We start from the raw sequence: 23,316 nt of genomic DNA, 5'->3' as shown, positions 1-23,316 counted from the left end.
AATCTACATCTCTGTCTCCATGACGACAGTGACATAGTCGGCACTGCCTTTATGACATGGTAACCCTCATAATAATGTTGATTTGCCTTGCTCCACTTTCCAAAATAATCTATATTACATAGAGTCTGAATTGTGCTTGTTTTTGGTCTCTCGTATTGGTGCACTTAACTTTATTGGCTAAATCCGATCTACTGAACTTAATATTTGATTTCAAATAAAGCATTGAGCATCATGTGTGTGGGCAGATTGTGTTATACATAGTATGGCTCAGTTACCACAGAGATATCTTGCTATTATTAATGACATATGTGGACTTGTTTAAAAATCCCATAAGATCCATCATAATTCAATTCCTTATGAATACATTCATATTAATACAATAAACTAAATTACCAACTGTAATATTTAAAAAAAGGTCCGAATAACATTTAGGTACAGATACACCTTTGAGGTACAAAAGCGTACCAGCCCAGTGACAACATTTGTACCTTCTGCTACTTTTTTCTGAGGGTTAAACAGTGCTGTTTAAATGGTTATGGTTATGGCTTAGTGCTCAGTGACATAAATGTGCATAAATTATGATAGATTTTTCATTTTGGGGTGAATCACAACTTCTTGCAGATTCTCTGGGGAGTTCAGACTTTATTAACCCTTTCCGCACCAGCGTTTTTTTTTAAGTTGCCTGCCACCATTTTTTTGTGATTTTTACAAAAGTTTCACAAAATGCCTGAAAATGTTCTCTAAATCTATAAACATACAATATATCAAATGAAAGAACAGAACCTCTGATTTCAAACAAATAAACAAAAGTTTCATCCTATTTGTTCTCTTTTCATCACCTCTCAAATATATGGGTAGGTTTCTCCAAAAAAAAGGAAAAAAAAGCATTTTTGTTAAGGAATTTTGTTAGAGATCAGATTCAGAACGATGATCAAAGCATACATGGAGTTTTCTATGTTTTTGAATTAGTGGATGCTTTAGTGTTTTATAAAGTCCAATTTATAGTTGTGTGTAAGGTCTACACCTGAACTTCAACAGTTAATGATGACATAGAGCGAGAACACAAGGACGCAAGATCGCTGAAGAACGCATATTGAGAAACAGCCATTCACAACAACACTGTAAAAAATCCAATTAATGAAATGTTGGAAGAGCAAAAATATATAAGTTGAACCAATTTTCTTGTTTGGGCTTAGTTGAGTAGACATATTATTTTAAGTCTAGATAAATCTGTGTTTAAAACATTAAGTGAATGGTTATTTCCAAATTCAGTCAACATTCAGAATGGCTATATTGACTGAACTAATTAAGACAAATCTGGTCAATATGTGGACTTATGACAGCTATGTTTCCTGACAACAAAATGCTCATAATATTACTGTTATTTGGTAACAAAATGTAATTTTAAGATTTGTTCAGGCGTGAATGTATGTGCTTTAAGTTTAAATATGCGGTCGGTTAATATAGATAGCGTCTATTTAAAAATGTGCTCGGAACATTTCGGACGGAGAAGAGCTCCAGATGAGCTCCAGAAAATCACAGACACTTAAGCGCTCACACCCCGCCCAGCGCAGCCTCGCCTCGGCAAGCCCATCAGAAATCGACTGCTGGCTCTGATATCTCTGTGGCGTTTAAACATGCGATTTAATTCATTTTAATTTCTTATACTTAATAATAAAAGGTTTACCGGTATGTTTTAAATCATATTTTAGGATTGCACTTAAATGATATCGCTGTTGAATGATATTTCATATCTTTCACATTTGTTATAACTGGGCTGGGTACTGCCTGCGAATTTGAACTTCAGAGCTGAAGGTGCGAGTGGAGAAATAGTCCCAATATCATAACAATCTTAAAACTTCTAAATATACCCGTGTGTGTACCCGTGTGCGTGCGTGTGTGCGCGCGCGCGCGCGCGTGCTCGCGCGTGTACATGTGTGTATGTATGTATGCAGGGCCGGCCCTGTATGAGGTGTGGCTTATGCATCTGCTTTGCAAACTAAGCAATCAGTCGTGCCGATGGTCGCATACTTTTCCGTGAGCAGACGTCGTGATCAATGAACGTGTGATACTACGTACGTGTGAAGATACGTACGTCCGGGTCAATTTTTTTATTATAATTATATGTTAAAAGCTGTTACACTTTTAATGACAAATAAGTTAAAATAATCAGTTGAGAAATATCTTACCCAAAGGCACATTTATTTAATAGTATAGCAACACATGGCATAAACAGTACAATCTTACAGATTCTCTTCACGTATTAAGTCACATGATGTAAATGAAAAAATGCCTTGCATAAAATCAGTGTATGGCCTCTGTTATGTGTTGTCTATAAAGTATTTTTTGTCCAATTTCTTTACATAATCCATTGTTTGGCACTGACGAAACAAGGTGGATCACAGCGCCACCTTGTGGCTATTCAAAGTCAATATATTTCTGTAGCACCATTAAACACAACAATGTTCACCAATGTGCTGTTCGGCTTACACAATAAAATTAATATAAAAATAAACACAGTAAAAAGAATAGTTGAAACCATACATCATCATCATTTAAAAACAATATGACATCTAGATTTAAAGTGTATTTACCAAATAGAGGAAAAACTGTTAAACATATCCAGACTCACACTCCATTTCGGTAGGTGGCGGTAATGCTTCCAAAAGTTGTTTGCCATCCGCCATAAAAAGGGAAGAAGAAGAAGAAGAAGAAGAAGAAGTAGAGGAAAAACTTCATACCTGAAAGACATCAAAGATGTACTTACTAATTGAAGAACAGCAGGGTCCTTGCACCTCGGTGCTTGGCCCCTATTAACTTGGTTCAATGATTCAGGGGAAATATCATTTTGTTTATAGCTTTTGTGGTTTAAGGGTCATAAACAGACATACAAATACTTTAAAGTAGGCCTTCCAAATCTTACCCAAACATTTTACAGTAGACCTACACAACAGAAATTTGATTACTGTACTATACGTTAAACTCACTTTGCACTCCTTTTAAATCATGATTGTCATACTTATTTGTACACATTTTTACTGTATTTTACAAAACAAAAAGGCACAGTCAATGTTCCCCAAATTATGTTCCTGAAGGCACACCAAACACTACATATTTTCCAGCACTTCTAACCTCATCCCAATCAACTCATCACATCTTCAGAATAATATTAAATACATTTACACAATATTAAATAATATTAAATACGAAACAACCTTTTTTCTTTTTAGGTTTCTTCTGTTTTAGACCTACCTATTTCACTACCACCGTAACCATCTTCCACTTTATATAGAAATATTGTATATATCCAGCTTTGGGTAGATTACATAAGAATTGTAATCAGTTACTGATTACAAACTACATGCCAAAATTTGTAGTCAGTAACCTAAATCTGTTAGATTACACATTTTGTGTTATGTAATATGAGTACTTTTTGATTACATCTACATTTGACCTATGTATATTTGATATCACATATTTAAGTAAGATAGTATTGTACTATTGACACAGCACAAAGAGCAAGAAAATATATGCCAATTTTAAACAAGACATGTTTGTAAGTGCATTTGACATGTATGCAAAAATAAACAAACATTATATCAGCCATAAAATATGTATTTAGATCAGATTTCACCACAGTTAACACCACGTTGCAAGCACATTTTGTTAGAAAACATCAATGATGGGAATGACTCAATGAAACTTTACAATGCTTTATATACAGTATGTGAAGATTAATAGAATACACATATATTTTAAAATGTAATGTAATTTAAATACAAGTTCTTGATTTTTGGGATCTGATTACATGTACTACCCTCTATATATATACATATACTGCTCAAAAAATTAAGAAAATCATCACAGCTTTACACCAAGTCAGATAACCTTCAGGAATATCAATCAACCCCGGTACGGAAGCACAAGTGATTGTAAAACTTTATACATATTTTGGTGCAAATACAATTGAAAACAGATAAATTGGACAGGCAACAGCAAGAGTGGTTTAGGGAGGAAGAGGACCATTCTCAGAGGGTCTCACGACCTCTACGTGCTATGAAACATCGAGATTAAATCTTCAGATCTATTGTCAGATGTTATGCTGGTGCAGTGCAGAGACCTCCTGATACATGATGCACAACCTCATTTGGCCAGAGTCTGAGTTTTTAGACGATGAAGGCATTGACGCCATTGACTGGCCTTCACATTCTCCAGACCCTAATCCAACTGAGAACCTCTGGGATCTCATGTATATGAAGCCATCAAGTAGCACCATATAGACAGGAGCTCACTTATGGGCTGATCCAGGTCTAGGAGGAGATACACCATGTGCCATCAGGAGTAATTCTGTAATTCCTGTCCTAAATGTGTTTATGATTTTGGCTTTCACTGACTATTGTCACACTATTTTGTTTTCACAACATTAGGCAACATATTAAAGTGAAGAGTTTATCTATAGTCTATATAAACAAACAAACAAACAAACACATTTTTCATTATTTGCTAGTGTCTACTAGTGGTTTTACAGCCCTCAAAAGTGGATGAAAACTAAACCTTTTAAATAGTAGGTCTACATAGTTTGATATTCATTCTTAATGCATGAATGTTTTATTAAGCACTTGTTTCTTTGCATCTTTTCAAACTTGGTTTTATATCTCGAATTAAGAACTCGTAAAGATGATGATGGTATTTAATATCCGGACGTTCAACCGCACGTACGTTATCCGGACGTTCAACCGCACGTACGTTATCCGTTCGTTCAACCGCACGTACGTTATCCGGACGCAAAGTAAAAAAAAATATCAATTTCAATACGTCCGCCCGCGACGCCCGCGCCAAATTTAGCGCAGCTCCGACACGTGACCGTGACGTCTGACGTCTCATACCTTACGTCTGACGCCTGAATAGTATGGGATTTTGGCCAGACGGCAGGCGAGCGTATACACGTTTGTTCGCTTGTCTGTTTGCTTAGTGAGTTGCAAAACTTGCACAAATCACACCTCATAGCCCTGGGCATAGGCGGAATAGGCAAATGCTAAGGGCGCCGCCGACCCCTTGGGGCGTCCGTGCGCCCAAATTATTATTTTTTTAAATATATGTATATAAACATTTAACTATAAATATTTATATATTTTATTATATAAATATTTTGCACAAGAAAACAGCAGTTAATAATGAATTATTAGTAGCATAGTATCTCGGAAGATCGTGCTTGTTAAATAGCTCTGTGGCTACTGCACTGAAGCGGCAGTTTAAAATATAAACCCAGAATTCAGCGAACGTCAAGAACAAGAAAACGGAAACAACAATCAGACAGAGACGCGGAATTTACATAATGTTACACAGACCATGTTTAAATTTCAATGTTTCTGCACAGAAATACCAACTTGTTCACTTTGTTTGGTATTAATAAGCTGCGCATTGGAGTGCTGGCCGCGGTGCTGAAGACGCGCTCGGACGGAGTACTGGTGGCAGCACAGATATTTACGTGCAACCTATTGGAAACTATTATTCGTTATTATATAATTAATATTCGTTATTTTACTTTATTACTTCCTCTTAAGAAGAGTTCTGCAATTTTATTTCAATATTTCTCTTTATATAAATACTATTTTGTACTTAAATCTATAATTTCATTATTTTACTAACCCAACTAACTCATCTGAAAAAAAATATATCTCTTTACAAAAAACTTTTTTTCTTCTATTTAAAAGCTGTAATTTCGTTATTTTACTAACCCAACTAATGACTCCTCCACTTTCCAATAGATTGCACGTAGATATCTGTGTATATGTGCCATCACGCGTCTTCAGCACCGCGGGGAGCAGCCAGCACTCCAATGTGCAGCTTATTAATACCAGACAAAGTTGGTATTTCTGTCCAGAAACATTGAAATTTATACATAGTCCGTGTAACGTATAAATCCCGCGTCTTGGCCTTATTGTTTTTTTCTTGTTCTTGACGTTCGCTGAATTCTGGGTTTATATTTTAAACTGCCGCTCCAGTGCAATAGCCACAAAGCTATTTAACAATGAGCACAATCTCCCGAGACACTACAACATGCTACTAATAATTCATTAATAAGAGCTGTTTTCTTGTACACAATTAAATATTTTAAGTTAAATGTACAGTGTTAAAACATGTAAAAAAGACAAGATTTTAACAATGTCAAGATCAAATGCCTGAGTAACAGGGTATTGTGTGTATGTGTTTGTGTGTTTGTGTGTGTTTCCAAAATATTTTCAAAATAAAGAAAAACAAGACAAAGCTGTGCAGTTTGTTTCTGTGTAAGTTATGAACAAAATGATTGGAACACAATTGTGATTCTAAAGGGCACCAGGTGAAATCTTGCCTAGGGCAGCAAATTGGCCAGGGCCGGCCCTGTATGTATGTATGCAGCCCCGCCGCTCCCATAACGCGCATCACGCGCTGTGCGTAGGGCACCAGGTCCTGAGAGGGCACCAAAATAATAGCCTAATGAAAAAAAATTATAATGCTGATAGAATTTCATTAGCCTGTAGAAATATTATTTGGCACTTTTTATCCATGTATATGTTACAAAAAAGGGGGAACGAGATAATTTAATTGCTCTAGTATAGAAAGTATGCCCCCCAGCCTTTGATGGTCCGTGCAGGTTGATCGCGCGGGCGCCTGACGAAGTTTGACAGGGACCGTTTCTCAATCTGAAGGCTGCAGCCTCCAGAGTTCGCATTTCCAGGCTGCATACGTCATCAAAACGTTTCTATTTCGTAATATTAACAATTATAAAATTGACTATTATTCTTAGTTCATCGTAATTTGTTGTAATATGCTTATGACTTGCTAATGTAATGTTCAGTTAACTGAAATAAACCAGGCTTGATGACGTATGCAGCCTGCATATGCGACCTCGCGCACGCTGCAGCCTTCGGATTGAGAAACGGCCAGACAGTAAACTATTGGAAATGGCCCCGAAAAGACAGCAGGAGTCATGAGCGGAAAAAAGAAGAAACTGCGGGATGATGCCCGTGCATCACTTGCAGGTAAATCCATCATGTTTTATCATTCACTCCTAAATAAGGGAATTGCGCATGTGCTGCAGCTGCTGCTAATCGTAATGCGCCTCGAACTTGCTGTGCTGGCATTAATGTTAGCAAACTATGTTGTTATAATTTATAACTTCAGTGCAAGCTAAATTGAGATTTTACTGTAAAACATTACCTATGCATATGCATTTTACAAATAACTGACGGCAGCTGTTACTTTCTTAACTACGTTTCTTTAGATATTGAGCAGTAGTTTATTTTGTGGTTTAAAATTTTGAAGTGATGCTGGTTAAAACTTTCTCAGTAGCAGTCAATGCACATGGTAGGCTAACAATTCCTGACTGTTAAATATATAAAAATATAAAATGTCACCATGTATGATATGAAGCAAACATTACTGTGACACTAAATCTTTGTTTTATTTAAGAATATTGAGCATTCTTGTTTACTTATTGGTGTTTATTTAATGTAATTTATTTAAAGTGACATTGTACTTGGGAAAAACATGTCTGGATTATTTTTATTTTGCTATTCTATTTAAGTTTGGTAATTTTTTTCTATTTTGCTATTCTATAAAAGTTTGCACTTTCAAATGTGTAGTGTAGTGTTTATTGACTAAAGCTGTGAAGATTTTACTTTCTGCTATTAATTTATATGTTTGGTAATAAAAAGTTAAACTGGCAAAAAAAAAAATTCTCAAGGTCGGGGGGCATTTTAAAGGAATTATGCTTAGGGCACCAAAATGGCTAGCAGAGGCACTGTATGTATGCGCGTGCGTCTGTGTATTTTAAATTTAAAATGTTTTATCTCGGAAGGATCTGGATCACAGGTCATTTCATCTGAGATCAATCCGCACGCAACAGCTGGAATCACTTACTGATTCACACAAGGGAGGACACAAGTCAGCCGTTTCCTCAAGTTCACGTCAGGTAAGTGTTTGTAATTAAATGTTAATTTTAGAATATATTAATTGACAAAGACGCAAATACTCGACGTTTTTGTAATTATATTTTTGTAAAGATATATTAGAAGTGTGTTATGTTATGTGACCGAAGTAAAGTGGAGCTATTTTAGTTAAGATAAAAAGCCTGGATAACGTTATAGGGTTGGTTTACCGGACAGAGTTTAGAACTCGGTCTTTATTATAATTGGGACATTTTTACAAACAAACCTTATATAATACAATACTGGCGTGCATTTTGAGATAAAACAATAGCACTCATATGTTAAGAGATGTCAGTAAGTTATTTTAGTCAGTGAAAAGCCCTGTCCGAGAAAACCGCCCAATAGTGTTTAATGTGTGATGTCTGAGGGAAATTTGGCCTAAAATTAACGTTATTTAGGGAATAAAGTCTTTCACCGTCAAACTTTATTATATTAAACATGTTATTTATGTATGTGTGTGTGTGTGTTTATATTCCTCTGTTTATCAAACCAGAGCGGAGATGATGTGAGAGGCAGACCCGAGCAGAGGTGGAAAGAGTACTGAAAATTTGTACTCAAGTACAAGTACAAGTAGTTGCTAAAAAAATACTCAATTACAAGTAAAAGTACTGGTGTTAAAAATGTACTTAAGTAAAAGTACAAAGTACCCCTCTTAAAAACTACTCAAGTACAAATTACTTTTTAGCCGGTGATATTTATTGAATAAACATTAAATCCATTGAATGAAATCAGAGATATGAATGGATTAAAAACAGGCAATTTGTGTTTTATACGAATAAACACATAGTACAGGAATTTTGTCTGTTTAAAGAATGTTATATGATTTTAACAGCAGCTATATTATTTCATATTGTTTCTTCATATAATTTTTATCAAGTTATAAAAATGGTCTAATGTTATTATTATTAATGAATTATGATACAACATAAATAAGCTTGTTGGGTTATTTTATTTAAAAACAGATTTTTTTACATTAACTCATTCCCCGCCAGCCATTTTTCGAAAAGTTGCCCGCCAGCATTTTTTATGATTTTCACAAAAGTTTTACAAAATGCTTCCAGGAAATTTTTCTTCTAAAAATATATATATCAAATGAAAGAACAGACCCTCTACTTTCAAACAAACAATAAAAAAGTGAAAAACCGTTTCATCCTTTTTTTCCCTGCTTATAAACTCTTAAATATTGGTGTTTTTCTTTACAAATACACATTTTTTTTGCAAAAAGCTGAAACAATTGCATTTTTGTGAAGGAATTAAGTTAGAGATCAGATTCAGAACGAATATCAAACATAAAATTAGTAAATAACGTTTTGGCTTCAGTTTATCCATAAATTGGTTAAGTCCGCTATCTAGTGGACAATCGCGGTATTGCACATTAACATAAATTCTTCAGAAACACGTTTTATGCAAATGTTTTTTTTTTCTTAATTGACAAGATAACTCGTCAATGGCGGGGAAAAGAGTTAAAAATATTATTGGACAAGAAAGCTCTCCAAAAGTACACTACTAATATTTCAAAAGTTATCAGCATTTATGATTTAGCACTGACATTTGTGTAATTTAGACAGGCTGTCAGTGCAGTTACACTGCTACGCCAGTGGGACGCGGCAACAGACGAATTTGATAAAAAGAGTCCTTATTAGACTGTTTATTATTATAAGCTTAAAACACTGATTCAATATGAATAATACAATGTTGACAATGACATGAAATTTAACTTTGAGCACCATTTTACAATGTTAAATCTTTTTTTACGGTCTACGTGCTCAGTGCCGGTCCTAGATGCTGGGGGGCCCTAAGCAAAGCTTTGTGAGGGGCCCTCTGTCAGTGCATTCAGACCCTTATAGCATAGCACACATACATCTCGGAGACGTCTATTTGATGTCTGCGTTTACATCTGCAAGATGTCTTATTTAAATTGTTTTTTCATCTGCAATACGTCTGTGAGACGTCTCCTAAAAGATGTCATATAGACATATTGAAGATGTCTGCAAGACGTTTTTGATTTAGAATGTATGTAAAGCAGCTCTTTTCCTTTATAAGATGTTTTTACACACCAGATGTATTCCAGATCTCCAGATCTTTACCAGACATCTCACAGACGTACCTGTGCTATCTGGGTAAAACCCAGTCAATGTTGCTGTTAGTTAGTTGTTAACTAACCACATAGTGTATTATCTTATAGCTGTATAATATTCCCATATGCACATTACTATGAAACCCTGACTGATAAACTTGCTGATTATAACATGAAACATGTATTTGCTGATAAGTTGTTTTGATTTAAAATGTGTTGTGAGAAGCACTAAAAAATTAACCTGATCTAAATGAATGTAATGAATCAAATTAAATTACATATAAATACATACTGTTAATACACAGGGGTTAAATTGGGATTTGTTATGTGGGGGGGGGGGGGCTCTGTGGGGAGGGGTACTTCGAGGGGTAACATGTTTAATACTGATGACAGCAAAGCCACTGGTGTGTTTCAATGACATTCTGGACCTCTGATAGGATTTGATAAGTTTCAGCTTTAAAAGAGCATTTCACCCGTAGAAACATTAATCTTTATTGAAAGTGTTATATTTGTAGTCGAAATGTAACATACATTTAGAATTTGGTGCCTATTTTACAGAGAAAAGGGGTGTTTGTAGTCTCATTCCCTCAACAAAGACATTGCACTTCCTTCTTTCAATGATGCAAAATGATGATTTTTACATCATTGAAAGAAGGATGTGCAACACTGAAATCTGTATTTCTCCAGTCTCAGCGGCAACTGAGGAAATGATGCATGACCATTCAAAAACATGACTGGAGTTCTAACTATACAAAGCTTAATGCAAATGGGTGAAGTGTCCCTTTAAAGCTGTCACAGAGGTTGACCCCAAATATTTTAAAAATAGTGTCTGATTTTAAATATTGCAAATCTATGAGTTTGACACCCTATATCCATTTGTTGCACATGTCATTATGCACAACTGATCAAACTTTAAAGGAAGTTAAAAGAATCAATCTCCTTGAATAATTCTAGGCATAAGATGCCCAAAAAGACTCAATTAACAAGATAAGGTACAACACACAGTACTGTATCAGCAACATGTCTTAGAAATTAGCCATAGAGATTCCCTATGCTGGTCAGCAGCTACAATCATATAGTTAGGTTTGATTTGTGTAATCAAAATACATTATTTTATTATCTATACAATGAGTTATATCCAGTGTTATCCAGTTAAAATACTGTAATTAAACGAGTGACATATACTTTAATCCTTTACAAATTTCAAGTCTTCTATTAAGTTTTCTCGACGTGGGCACCATTCTTACCTCTCTCTCTCTCTCTCTCTCTCTCTCTCTCGTCAAATTATCCTGCACGAGAGCGCGTTCTTGAAGTTCAAAGGAAAAAGCGCGTGTTTTCGCGGCAATTGCGTCACCCAATTCGCGTCATTTGAATCGCCCCATGCTAGGACGCGTGTCTTTACATTGACTTAATCTGCTCGCGCAAATCCTTTATCTTGTTCCCTTGCTTCACGTTTTTTTCCCTTTATTCTGCTCCAGACGGATAGCTTTGTCTTTGTTTTAAATCAATGGTGGGCATATAATATGCGCATCGTTACCAAATCACTCTTCTGCGTCATGCACGCGGCCGTTTCTAAATTTGAAGGCTGCAACCTCCGGATCATGTCGCATATGCGCGCTGCATACGTCATCAAGCCTGATTTATTTAAGTTAAATAAGCATTTCATTTGCAAGTCATAAGCACAATATAACAATTAACCATTAACTAAGAATAATAGTCAACATTATAATTGTTAATATTCTAAAATACGTTTTTATGACGCATATGCAGCCTACAAATGTGACCTCTGAAGGCTGCAGCCTTCGGATTGAGAAACTGCCTGCATGTTGTCCGAGTACATATCAGTGATTTAAGAAATCATTAAGTATTTTTAAAAACCCGCACAAATTCGGAAGTTTGCAAATTATTTAAATTATAGCGTCTTGTTTTCATTAAACATAATAATAATTTTTCTTTGATATAATGGTTTTAAATAATTCTGAGATCAAGGGGGCCCTCTAGTGGTGCGGGGCCCTATGCAAATTGCGTACTTTGCGTATAGGAAAGACCGGCACTGTACGTGCTCGTCACCTAGGTAACTGAAGCTCATGTTTTAGGTATGTGACAAAAAATATAAATACATATATAATTATAACCATATGATAGATAATAAAAAGAACTTTAACATGGTTTTTAAATTATTAAAATCGGATAATTATTAAGAAAGTTATGGAATTTTTTAACTCGAAAATTAGGGGGCATTTTTGTACCCAATTAAAACTATAAAACTATGAAAAACTTCCGCTTGACCAAACACTTTAAAATATCATAACATCAAAACTAATTAAAAGCCCAAGATTAAGATGACATCTTTTTAAAAGATATATATATAAATGTTATTATTTTTGATTAACCACTAATTAATGAAACCGAGAGCATCAATCCACGCATATCTTTCCATATGAAATCAAAGCCCTCTCAAATAAAAGCTGTATTTTTATACATTAAAGAAACATTTCATTGTTTCTTTAATATTTCTTAATTGACTAATAATGCTGGCGAGCAATTTAAATGGTCAGATATTATTAATACATTAATTGATGATTATGTTATTTATCATTAATAATAATTCAATAAATGCATGCATGTTGCATGCATGTATTTATTTATATGTTTGACAAAATTATGCCAATAATGTAATCTAGAGATTCTAATCCTTCGTTCTGTATGATTACTTTAAAAAATAATGCACGGATTGATGAAAACATAGAAGTTTTGGAAGCCAATATGATTGAATGGGCGATTCTGCTTTTGACAACAACGTCACTTGCGGATCTTAAAAAAGCACATGCGAATGTTACAATCAATCCCAAACTTCACCTAATTCAAGTTAAATGTATATTCTATCAAAAGTATTTGGTTTGAAACAAAAAATACTCGCCTTCATAGAGGATTTCAATGCCAAACACGAGAGAAATTTTGCTTCGCTTATAACTTTCTTCTTACGACAGCAATCTTGGATATTCGAACGTGAGAATCAACGTGAGGAAGTAATTTATGTCACTAGTATATGGGCTTTAGAGGTTTTCACAAAGCAAAGATATGACAGATTTCCTAAGTCACCAACGTGTCTGGCGCTGAATACCTGCTGGGAACACAGCCGTGGGAACAAAGCGCTCGTGCGTATTACGTCATTTTGTCACATACCTACATGTTTCAAGTGATGTTTTCTGGCAAATTATCGTGAGGTCTACCCAACATTAAAAACGAAGACGATCAAATAAATATGGTTATAAGTCTTCTTACCATAATGTGCTTTTTGAGATTAGAGGCTGAAGTATTGTAAGCCGAAATCACTGCAGATGGCAAACAAAGTTTGCATTACATTTACACGCTGTCTCCTTTCCTTCCTCTGTTTGAACAACTCCCAGGTGCGGCCATGGGCACTCATCATCCGGTATTTCTTCTGAATTTTTAATTAATTCAGCGTCCATAACGCCAAAGTTCTTTGACATTAAAGCACTAAATACAACGTCACAGTGAAGGACGCAGAGACCGGGCTTTTTTCCGGTTCAAATACAAGGGTTTTTATTGGCCCGCCCACGATCAATTATTTCTATTGGATATCCAAATGCTGTCAAAGATTTGAATATTAATTTGATTCAAATTCTACAAGTACTTAGTAACGAATGTGATTTTCAAAGTAGCGAAGTACATTACTTACCTTAATTTGTACTTAAGTACAAGGGAAATTACAGACTTAAAAATGTACTCATAAAAGTACAAATACACGAAAAAACTACTTAATTACAGTAACGTGAGTAGTTGTAATTCGTTACTTCCACCTCTGGACCCGAGACATAGCGAGTCAGTCTCCGCTTGGACTGGCTGAGGAAAGTCTCCTAAATGGCCCTGGAGATGTTCTGACTGACTTTGGAGGCTTTTTGGACTGTTTTATGCCCTCTATTTAAAGAAGACTTAATTCTGTATGTTCAGTCTGTATGATAAGTGAATAAAAAGCTTTTGTTTTTATGTGACTGAAGTTAATTATTTTGTTTACAACACCAGCATAAATTATTTGATAAATAATTTAAAAATGTTATTAAAAAAATCCCAAATAATAAATATTAATTGAAGTAACACATAAAACATTGAGTGAATACTTAAATTTTAATTGACAGAGTCTTTGCTGTAAGTTTTTAAAGATTCAACTGATTAAAACATTTTAGTTGAATGAACTATAAAGCTAATTGAGCAAACATACTTTTTTATATTTGAGCCAAATTTGGGCCAACTAAAAAACATCAATCCAGGTAACACTTTGGTGACAGAAATTGAGTGAACGTAAAATTTCTGTGGAACTAGTTACTAAAAAATAATTCATTGAGCTAACAATTTATTTTTTACAGTGAAGTTGCTGTTTCTTCTTTGCTTGTGGGTTAAACTTGCCAAGCTGTTTCTTCACAATGAATAGATGGAACACCAATGTTTTTTTTTTTTTGCAAATAGCTGTATGTAAAAGTCATTGCGTTTAAACGTAAATGCTGCTTCATAACGTATTGTATTTTAGATTAATTCTGCTTTGTTCTGTGCGATTTTTATTTTTTTAAAGAATGGTTATCATGAAATAATGTTTAATGTATTTAAAATCATATCCACATACAGTACGACATTTAACAAAATCAAAATAATTTTATGGTATGATTTAATTGTCACTGTGCATGTATGAGGTAACATCAATGAAATAGATACGTTATTGAGAAGAACATACAGCGGTGAATTGCTGCAGGGTACATGCTTTTGATGTATTATTTAGCAGTTGAAATATCCGCCCTACAAGAGATAGACGTAGTTGTGCAAGTAGTCCATTCTGGTTTTGGTATAAATGAAAGGGTTCCTGAGCCCTTACCAGTTGGCCTGTGAGGGTGCAGAAAATAAAATGGGTTGAAAACCAAGTTAGACAATGGCTCAGACTTTGGCACAAACCTTCAGAAGGCTTCCTCTGACTTCCCATAGGTTCTGACTAATGTATTTTATTTATTCTATTCTATCTCAGCTCAGGCTTATACACTTTTTAAAAAGATGCAAGAAAAAAGATAATCTCAAATCAAGGCATTTCTCATCCACATGCTGCTGCAGAACTGAGTTAATTAACCATCAACAGTGTCCAAGCATGTAGATCGTGACTGGTGTTTGAAGAACCTGGCCAATTTACCCTCAGTCTGTTCACATACAGTTCACACGTGTGCTATGACTTCATAAATGCGTGAGCAGATAAAAGCTAAGGTTCCTGTAGGCTTGCTTACTGGCAAAGATATAATGGTGACTTGATCATTTGGCACAAGTGGCACCAGACCGGGTAACAGGTGGAGCTGTCCACCCCCGAATGTGCTCTTGTGGTTTATCTCAGAGCACCAAGCCTAGCAGTTGCATCTCCCTGGGCTCCATGAGTCACCATTTTGAGGTCAGGTAGACATATGGCATCTTCTTGCTTCAGTAGTGCGCATATAATATCGTCCATCAATTTCCTATTTATCAGTAGTGGTATTGTGGACATCAAGTAAATAGTTTTTTATATATAATTGAAATATATGTGTGTGTGTGTGTGTGTATATATATATCCGGGAGTGTCAGCTTCCCGTATGTCCCTCACTTCACTTAACCCATGTCGGGTCACATACAACATTCATTACATGGAAATTTTCTTTGATATTAGAGTAAACCCTGTAGGCTGCATGTGGCTTCCTATGGTACTGTATCCTACATAATAAGTACGGGAATTACACTGTTGTTGATGTAAATGTGTGCAAGTTATGCATGGAGACTCAATATGTCTTGATATCACATGTGACCAGCTGCTCTATTTCTTATGCACACAACGCTTCCACAAGACAATTAGTGTTTGTAGAGAAAAATACACATCACAGCTATTTCAAGATATATAAAATGTTCCTAGTACTCTCTGTAATTTCTCTAATTGTTCAAAATTGTGAGAAAATCAGGATCACATTCTTCCTACTCTGCTTGTTATGTCAAGTCCCTTGGTTTGGTACTCAATGCAGTATAAATAGTAACAAGGATACAATTAGCCACATGGGCTGCAGATGTAAAACATCTCTAATAAATTCTACATCATTCTGGCAGTGTGTTTGAAATTTCTATGCTCCTATAAAGTAAAGGCTCCCAAAAAGTTATTTGTCAGGCTGGATGGTTTTATAAAGAAACTTTAGTATTCACAAAAGCTTTCTGTTGCACAAAAGGTTTTTTGTAGTTGACTATATCATTGGTTCATATACTGTGGAAAGAGCCCCACTTGGTGGGCACTGCATTGTATTATTGAATGTATTTAATTCAAATTCATAAATTTCATGAATATATTTTCTTTTGGAGGGGCACAAAGGGATGCACGCTACACAAGGGGGGGTATATCCCAAAAAGTTTGAGAACCACTGGACTGTATAAAGGTAAAGCCCGGAGTATATATTTTTTTTACTTGTACGTAAATGTACCCGCACAGTCAATTTATTTGTCTGCTGAATGCAAAAGCAAGGTGAAGGATAGACCTTAGCTCTGCATATCATGTCATAGATGAGAAGAGGAATGACGAATAGTGTCAACAGTATGTAATAAAAACTTCCTAGACCCAGTAAAGTCCTACAATGACAAACAAACTTATATTAAAGGAGAAATAAAACGTTTATTAACAAAAGCTTTTTGTTAGACAGAAGCACTTTGTTTAATAATGTCTTTTCTTTTGTCTTGCTCCTGTCAATCTTGCTGCTGTCTCCCCCCTCTCTCTTTCTCTCTCTCTCTCCCTCTCTCTCTGCTCGTGCTTAACTGTGCATGCAGACGCTCAACATACAGTGCTGCACAAGCCTTGCAAGTTTCTTAAGGCAGAGTAATGAATAGGTTATTTGCATTTTGTGCGGGAATGGAAGATGGGATTAATATCTGTTTATCCAACACTCATTTATGTGGTTGAATGTAAATGGAACAGTTTTAACAAGTCAGATATCTGTCTGATCAGAGAAGGGACCAGATGTAAAAAGGCCCTAAAATGACTGCTGGAATGTTACAAAAGTGTTAAAGGTGACAGAGAATGAAAAAACTTTTAACCGGGTCTACCCGCATTCACGAACATACAAAAAGTGCTAGACATTCTGAACATCTCCGTTTCATAGAAATTCCTCCTTTAGAAATGTCTGCCAGAAAATGGCCTGAACAACGGAAACATATTACGTAAAATGCATCTCACTCCCCCCACTCTCATTCAGTTCCCTCCCCTTCAAAATCATTTGCATACATCCGTCCTCTCGCCTTCAACGGGAAATAAATTGCAGCAGGCTCTTTGTAGGCCAGAGGCCGGATTTATGCAAATTAGTGTTGGTGAAGTTTAAGGCAAAATGGTGAGTCGCGTTCTGAGGTGTGCTCTTCTATCTGTAAAATTTTGGTCAGTCCGTGTTCTGAAGATGGCAAAGTTTACATTCTTTTGAGTGGCAGCAAAGGTGCTTGCATTTCATAATGAGATTGCCAGTTAAGCCCAAAGGGATGCTAAATAGGTGCAAAACCACACGTTTAAAATCCCCCACCCTAATATAGCTTTCTAAGTGACGTTTTTAGGAATCTTCTAAGGCATTATAGACCCAACCAAAATGTAGGTGTCTACATGTCACATCACAGAATAAGGATAAATTCCCCGTTCAATCATTCTATGTCACCTTTAAATAGTTTAAAAATAAATATAGTAAAAATTACATTCTTAAAACTAACTTGTGCAATGGTGAGAAAATGGGCAAAATAATTAGGAAAATGAAAAATACAAAACATGTTCAGTTGTTTGGTATTCGGCCTTCAGCTGAGTGTTTCATTTTATTCGGCTTCAGCCAAGAATTTTCCTTTTGGTGAATCACTACTAAAAATGGTTCCCCTATAATAACAAGCCAGTGAACCACTTTTAGTGCTATTTAGAGCAGTGGGTCTAAAACTGGGGGCACCTGAGATGATGCCAGGGGCCCCAGTTTTCTGACAGTTTTAGAAAAATATATTAATTTATAATAAGTTCTGTGTACTCAAAACCAATGTAATATTTTTTGTTAAGCTTAAGCTTTTAAGCTTAAGAATGTTTTATGTCATAAATTTCCTTTGGGGGGGCCACGAACAGGTGCACCGTACACAGGGTGGGGGGGGGGGGGGTTGCTTGCAGAAAAAGTTTGAGAAACACTGATTTAGGGTGTACACAGATATTCGATGTATGCCCATTGTGACAAAATGCAATGCATCTCCTGTGCTAAATACTACGCTTCTGATGATGGAAATTGCATTTGCCAAGGTATGTTGCATTTTTTATGCGTACGTACTGTATGTGCACCGCCTGATTTTTGAAACCTTACGTGCCTACAGGAGAATGTATGTAGGCCAGGACGTGTATTGCATTTTGTCGCAATTCACATGTTGTGAACGTCTGCGTACACGTGCGAGTCAGAGAAACTACTTGCATTCGACTGTGCATGTACGTTCGTGTACATAAAAAATTTTTTTATTGGTGACCCACAAAATGATTATGGCATGCAGAGGAAAAACATTTATAGAACCTGTATTTTTAAGAATTGTAGTACAAAAAAAGATGTGGCATGAGCACACTACTACTACTACTAAATAAAAATAACAATAGCTATTATTATTATTATTATTATTACAGAGTAAAATGTAAAAATACATTTTCAAGTTATATACACTCACACAGGGATACAGAAATAAATGGTCAGGTTTTATCCTTTCATACCAATTAATTTAATTACATTAGCAAGGAAAAAGCTTCCAGTCATTAGACCATGTATTAATAGAAAAAAACAGAATGTGTGAGAGGCGAGAGATGGGCGTGATTGTAGGTGGATTTTGCTTTGGGTATCAGCATCATCAATCACACTTGTGTTTGGAGCTCTCTCAACAATCTGTGATGTCACCAGAGAAAGGCAGCCAATCAGATGTCTCCAACCAACCCCTCTGTTCTCATTGGCTTCAGCCTGGCCCTCAGCTTTGTATACTCCAGTCATCTCTGCTAGCAAAACAGACAATGTGCTGCTGTTACAAGCAGGGCACGCACACCAATGTAACGGAGCGAGGAATCCATCACAGCCCGAGAGAGGAAGTGAGTAAATTTTTCTTTTCATCTGTATGACTCTTCCTCTCCTCATCCAGTTCTATAAATAGATCGCTGCCAGAAATATCCCTTCCCCTAAGTAAATGCTTACTCTTGACAGGGCCAGCAAAAGAAGAAACTGCAACCAAAAGAGCACAAGAAGTTACCATCGGAGGTCTTTGTCTCCATCATCTCGCTCTACCCTGGTTTGCAGCTCTGAGATGGGCTGCACTGCCGGCCACTTGCCCTGCCAGCCTCCGACCTTAGCACAGCTGGCCGTGCTGGACCCTGACAGCAGTCAGCCTCAGGATGCTTTGGCACCAATGCCTTTATCCAGATCTCATGAAGATCTCTCCACTCTAGAGCGGCTGGCCCAGGCCACAGGTGGCACTGAGAAATCATGGTACCGTTGCGTGTTTCCATTCGGGGTCATCTCACTGGTGATTGGCATGGCAGGAACCGGCGTCACCTTTACTTTTAACACGCCGCCCCAAACTAAAGCGGTCTCTCTGGTGCTTCTGGTGCTGGGATTTGTCATGCTGTTGATAGCGGTCGCTTGCTGGAAGGTGCACAGGTCCAGGAGAAGAGAAAAGAAGGAAGGGGGAATCTTCACTTCAGAGCAGTACACTTTGTGAAGAGCATATTCGTTCATCCCAGACATGTGAAGCACTTAACAATGAAAGAACATGTTTAATGGTGCTTTTGTTTTTACTAGTTAGAGGGTAAGTGCTGTAACACCATGTGTACTTTTCACTAGTGGCCTGTGTACTTTGTAGCCTATGTAAACAGACAAATGTGTCTGCATTGCAGTAGCATTGCTTTAGCACCGCAAACGGGTTCGATCCCAGGAAAGACACATACTGATAAGATGTGTAGCTCGTAATGCACTGTAACTTGCTTTGGATAAAAGTGTCGTAAACTTTTCCCCATGCACTTCATAAATCTTCATTATACTGGGTAAAACAGAAAGAAGTGTGTAACCAGAACTGCAAAGAAACCCTTTATTTTTATTTGTTTACTTAAATCCTGACCGGGAGAAATGCTGGCAGATGAGAAACAAGAGTAGGGATTTTACGTTCCCTGACAATGCTGCAAATTTCACAGCTTAAGAAGATTAAGATGTGTTTCCTGGCCCACCTCTTTCCTCGCTGTGTCTTTATAGTCAACACGTTTTTGTTTTCAATATAGAATTCAAGAAACACTTGAGTCAATGAGAACTGCAGAAGAATAAACTCATAGATTTCTTCTGTGTTGGAGAACACTTATCAGAGATTTGGAAAAAATGTACAAAAATTTTACCTTTTCTGTCACTTGGGTGGTACACTAAGGGTCCATTTTGTACCTTTACAGGTACAAAACAAAATACAATGTTGTACCTTTTTTTGTACATTACTGTACCTTAAGGGATCTTTTGTGTACCTTTTAAAAGTACAGTTAAGTGTTTAGTACCCCTAAAATTTGACTAGTAAAAAATTGTTCCTTAAGGTACACAATAGGTCCTTACGGTTATTGTACCCCAAAAAGTACAACATTTCAATGTGTTGCATATCTTCTGACAGGGTGCAGGTTAGTAAATGAAGGTTTATGTTTTATAATGTGTTATCATATATATCTATTTTTAATGTATAATCCAGTCATCCAGTTTATCACAAGTGTAAAGCAGAATTATAAGATTTATTTATTTATAGTTTGTTCTTGTCAATGTATTTCAGAGAAAATATTTTCATTATAAATGCGAGTGGAAACTATATGTTTTGCATGACATATTGGCGGTCAGTTTTTGATATTTAACTAAGACTTGTGTGCGTGTGTACACTTACATTCTTGTGCACGATTTGTGCGGCATCAAACAGTTTGTTTATTACACATTTCAGACTGTTATTTTGCTATTACTTTAGTATTGCTGTCAAGTGACTTCTAAAAAGTTAATTCTGATATTTAGATAGTAGAGGGACAATGTATGTGCACATGAAAATATTACATTTATTTCTCTAAAACATTTAAGTGTGTGTGTGTGTGTGCGTGCGTGCGTGCGTGCGTGTACATGTATGTGTTGCTGCACATTGTAGCTAACACTAGCACACAAAGTAGAGCAATGCATAGCACATCATTACATATCTACTGACATTATAGCAGTAAATCAATGTCTGCTGTAGATGCGGTGGGCTTCTACCGTAGTTAATGTAAACGTCAGCCTAAAAACCAACTGAATGTTGCTAAAAAATTAATTGTAAACTGTGGTACGTTTAGACGATGCAACGTCTGAGAAAACAGTATTTGGGTGTTGGTTCTATTTGCACTGTTATTATATGTATTTCTGCTTTGGTGTGTGTGTGTTAAAAAACAAGACTTTATTTATATATGGTGTATATATATATATATGTTATATGCATATAGTTTGTATTTTCTCTGTGAGAAGAATTGCCAGCTGTTTGTAGCCTCAGTGTGTTGTTTTAGTGCCTGTCTTTTCAAAGTAGATATTTTTGTATCACACACCACTGGGTTTCTAAAAAAAGAAACACGCTCCCCTTTCAAAAGCCTTATGTTTCGGTCTAAAAGATGTGTTTTATGGGCACAGCGACAGAAACACCTGAAATCACAGCGGGTTGAGAATATTACAGCCTTTTTAAAGAGCAGAGTCTTGTGTTTCAGCATTACAGCAATCAGTTTGGTTGACATGACAGATCATTTCCCCCTACATATAGTGGAAGGGAATAGAGTAAGAGACAAAGAGAGGTGGTGAGGCAGAGTAATGGTTAGGAGGTATTGGGAAGGGAGGAGGGAACCTCCAGTAGGATTCATTAAGAAAAAGCATCAGGAAGCAGCAGTACGTGCTCAGAATAAAAACAAAATCTAGATAGCTGTGGCATAGCACTGCCACGTCATAAAATTCAGCCTCCACAGTACTGTGTGGTGCATGCTACAAAATGAATCATATAATCTATTTGCATTATCAAAAATATCTGTTTTGGTGACAGCCTAAAGCTTGTTATGAAAACTTTTGTCATGGCATAACTGACTCATTTTCATAGATGGTGTAATATAAACATGAAAATCATTTATAAATTAAGCATGAAATTTCTTCCTCTCTTAAGAAATTTAGAGACAGATCTACCTCGCTCATAATACATGCAGTCCTGACCTTTGATATTTATGAGTTTTTTATACCATTTACTCGCATGCAGGTAAATGTATGCAAGATTTTACATTTAATAAAGGGACACTCCACTTTTTTTAAAAAATAGGCTCATTTTCCATCTCCCCTAGACTTAAACATTAGATTTTTACCGTTTTGGAATCCATTTAGCTGATTTCCGTGTCTGGCGGTACCACTTTTAGCAAAGCTTAGCCTTAGCATAATCCATTGAAACTGATTAGAACATTAGCATCGCACTCAAAAATGACGAAAGAGTTTCGATATTTCTCCTATTTAAAACTTGACTCTTCTGTAGTTACATCGTGTACTAATGCCGACAGAAAATTAACAGTTGATTTTCTAGGCAAATATGGCTAGGAACTATACTCTCATGGCTAGAAACTATACTATGATAATCAAAGACTTTGCTGCCATAACATGGCTGCAGGAGGCGCAATGATATTATGCATTGTCCAAAAATAGTCCCCTGCTATTGAAAGTTACCAAGGGGACTACTTTCGGGCGCTGCGTAATATCATTACCCTTGCTGCAGCCATGTTACGGCAGCAAAGTCCTTGTTATTATGCCAGAATGAGAGTATAGTTCCTAGCCATTTTCTGTCGGTTTTAGTACAGAATGTAACTACAAAAGAGTCAAGTTTTAAAAAGGTTTTAAATAACTCTTTTGTTATTTTTCAGTGCGATGCTAATGGTCTAATCAGATTCAATGGATTATGCTAAGCTATGCTAAAAGTGGTACCCCAGAGATCGGCTGAATGGATTCCAAAAAGATAAAAATCAGTTGTTTAACCGCCAAATAAGCATATTTCAAAAAAAAAAAAAAATGGAGTGTCCCTTTAAACTTCTTTATACTTTGATAAAAGCAATTTGGCAACCAAATGAATGTGACAAGCAGAAGCCTATCTTAAATTTCACTCCCTCAACCTTTATTTTTTGAACAGACTTACATCTGAGGCCCAAGTTATGTGTATGACTTGTGTGGATTTTATTGTCAA

The sequence above is a fragment of the Paramisgurnus dabryanus genome, chromosome 1 (assembly GCF_030506205.2).
Source record: "Paramisgurnus dabryanus chromosome 1, PD_genome_1.1, whole genome shotgun sequence".
Lineage (NCBI taxonomy): Eukaryota > Metazoa > Chordata > Actinopteri > Cypriniformes > Cobitidae > Paramisgurnus > Paramisgurnus dabryanus.
The sequence above is the reverse complement of the archived record's forward strand: the minus strand, read 5'-3'. Positions refer to the sequence as shown.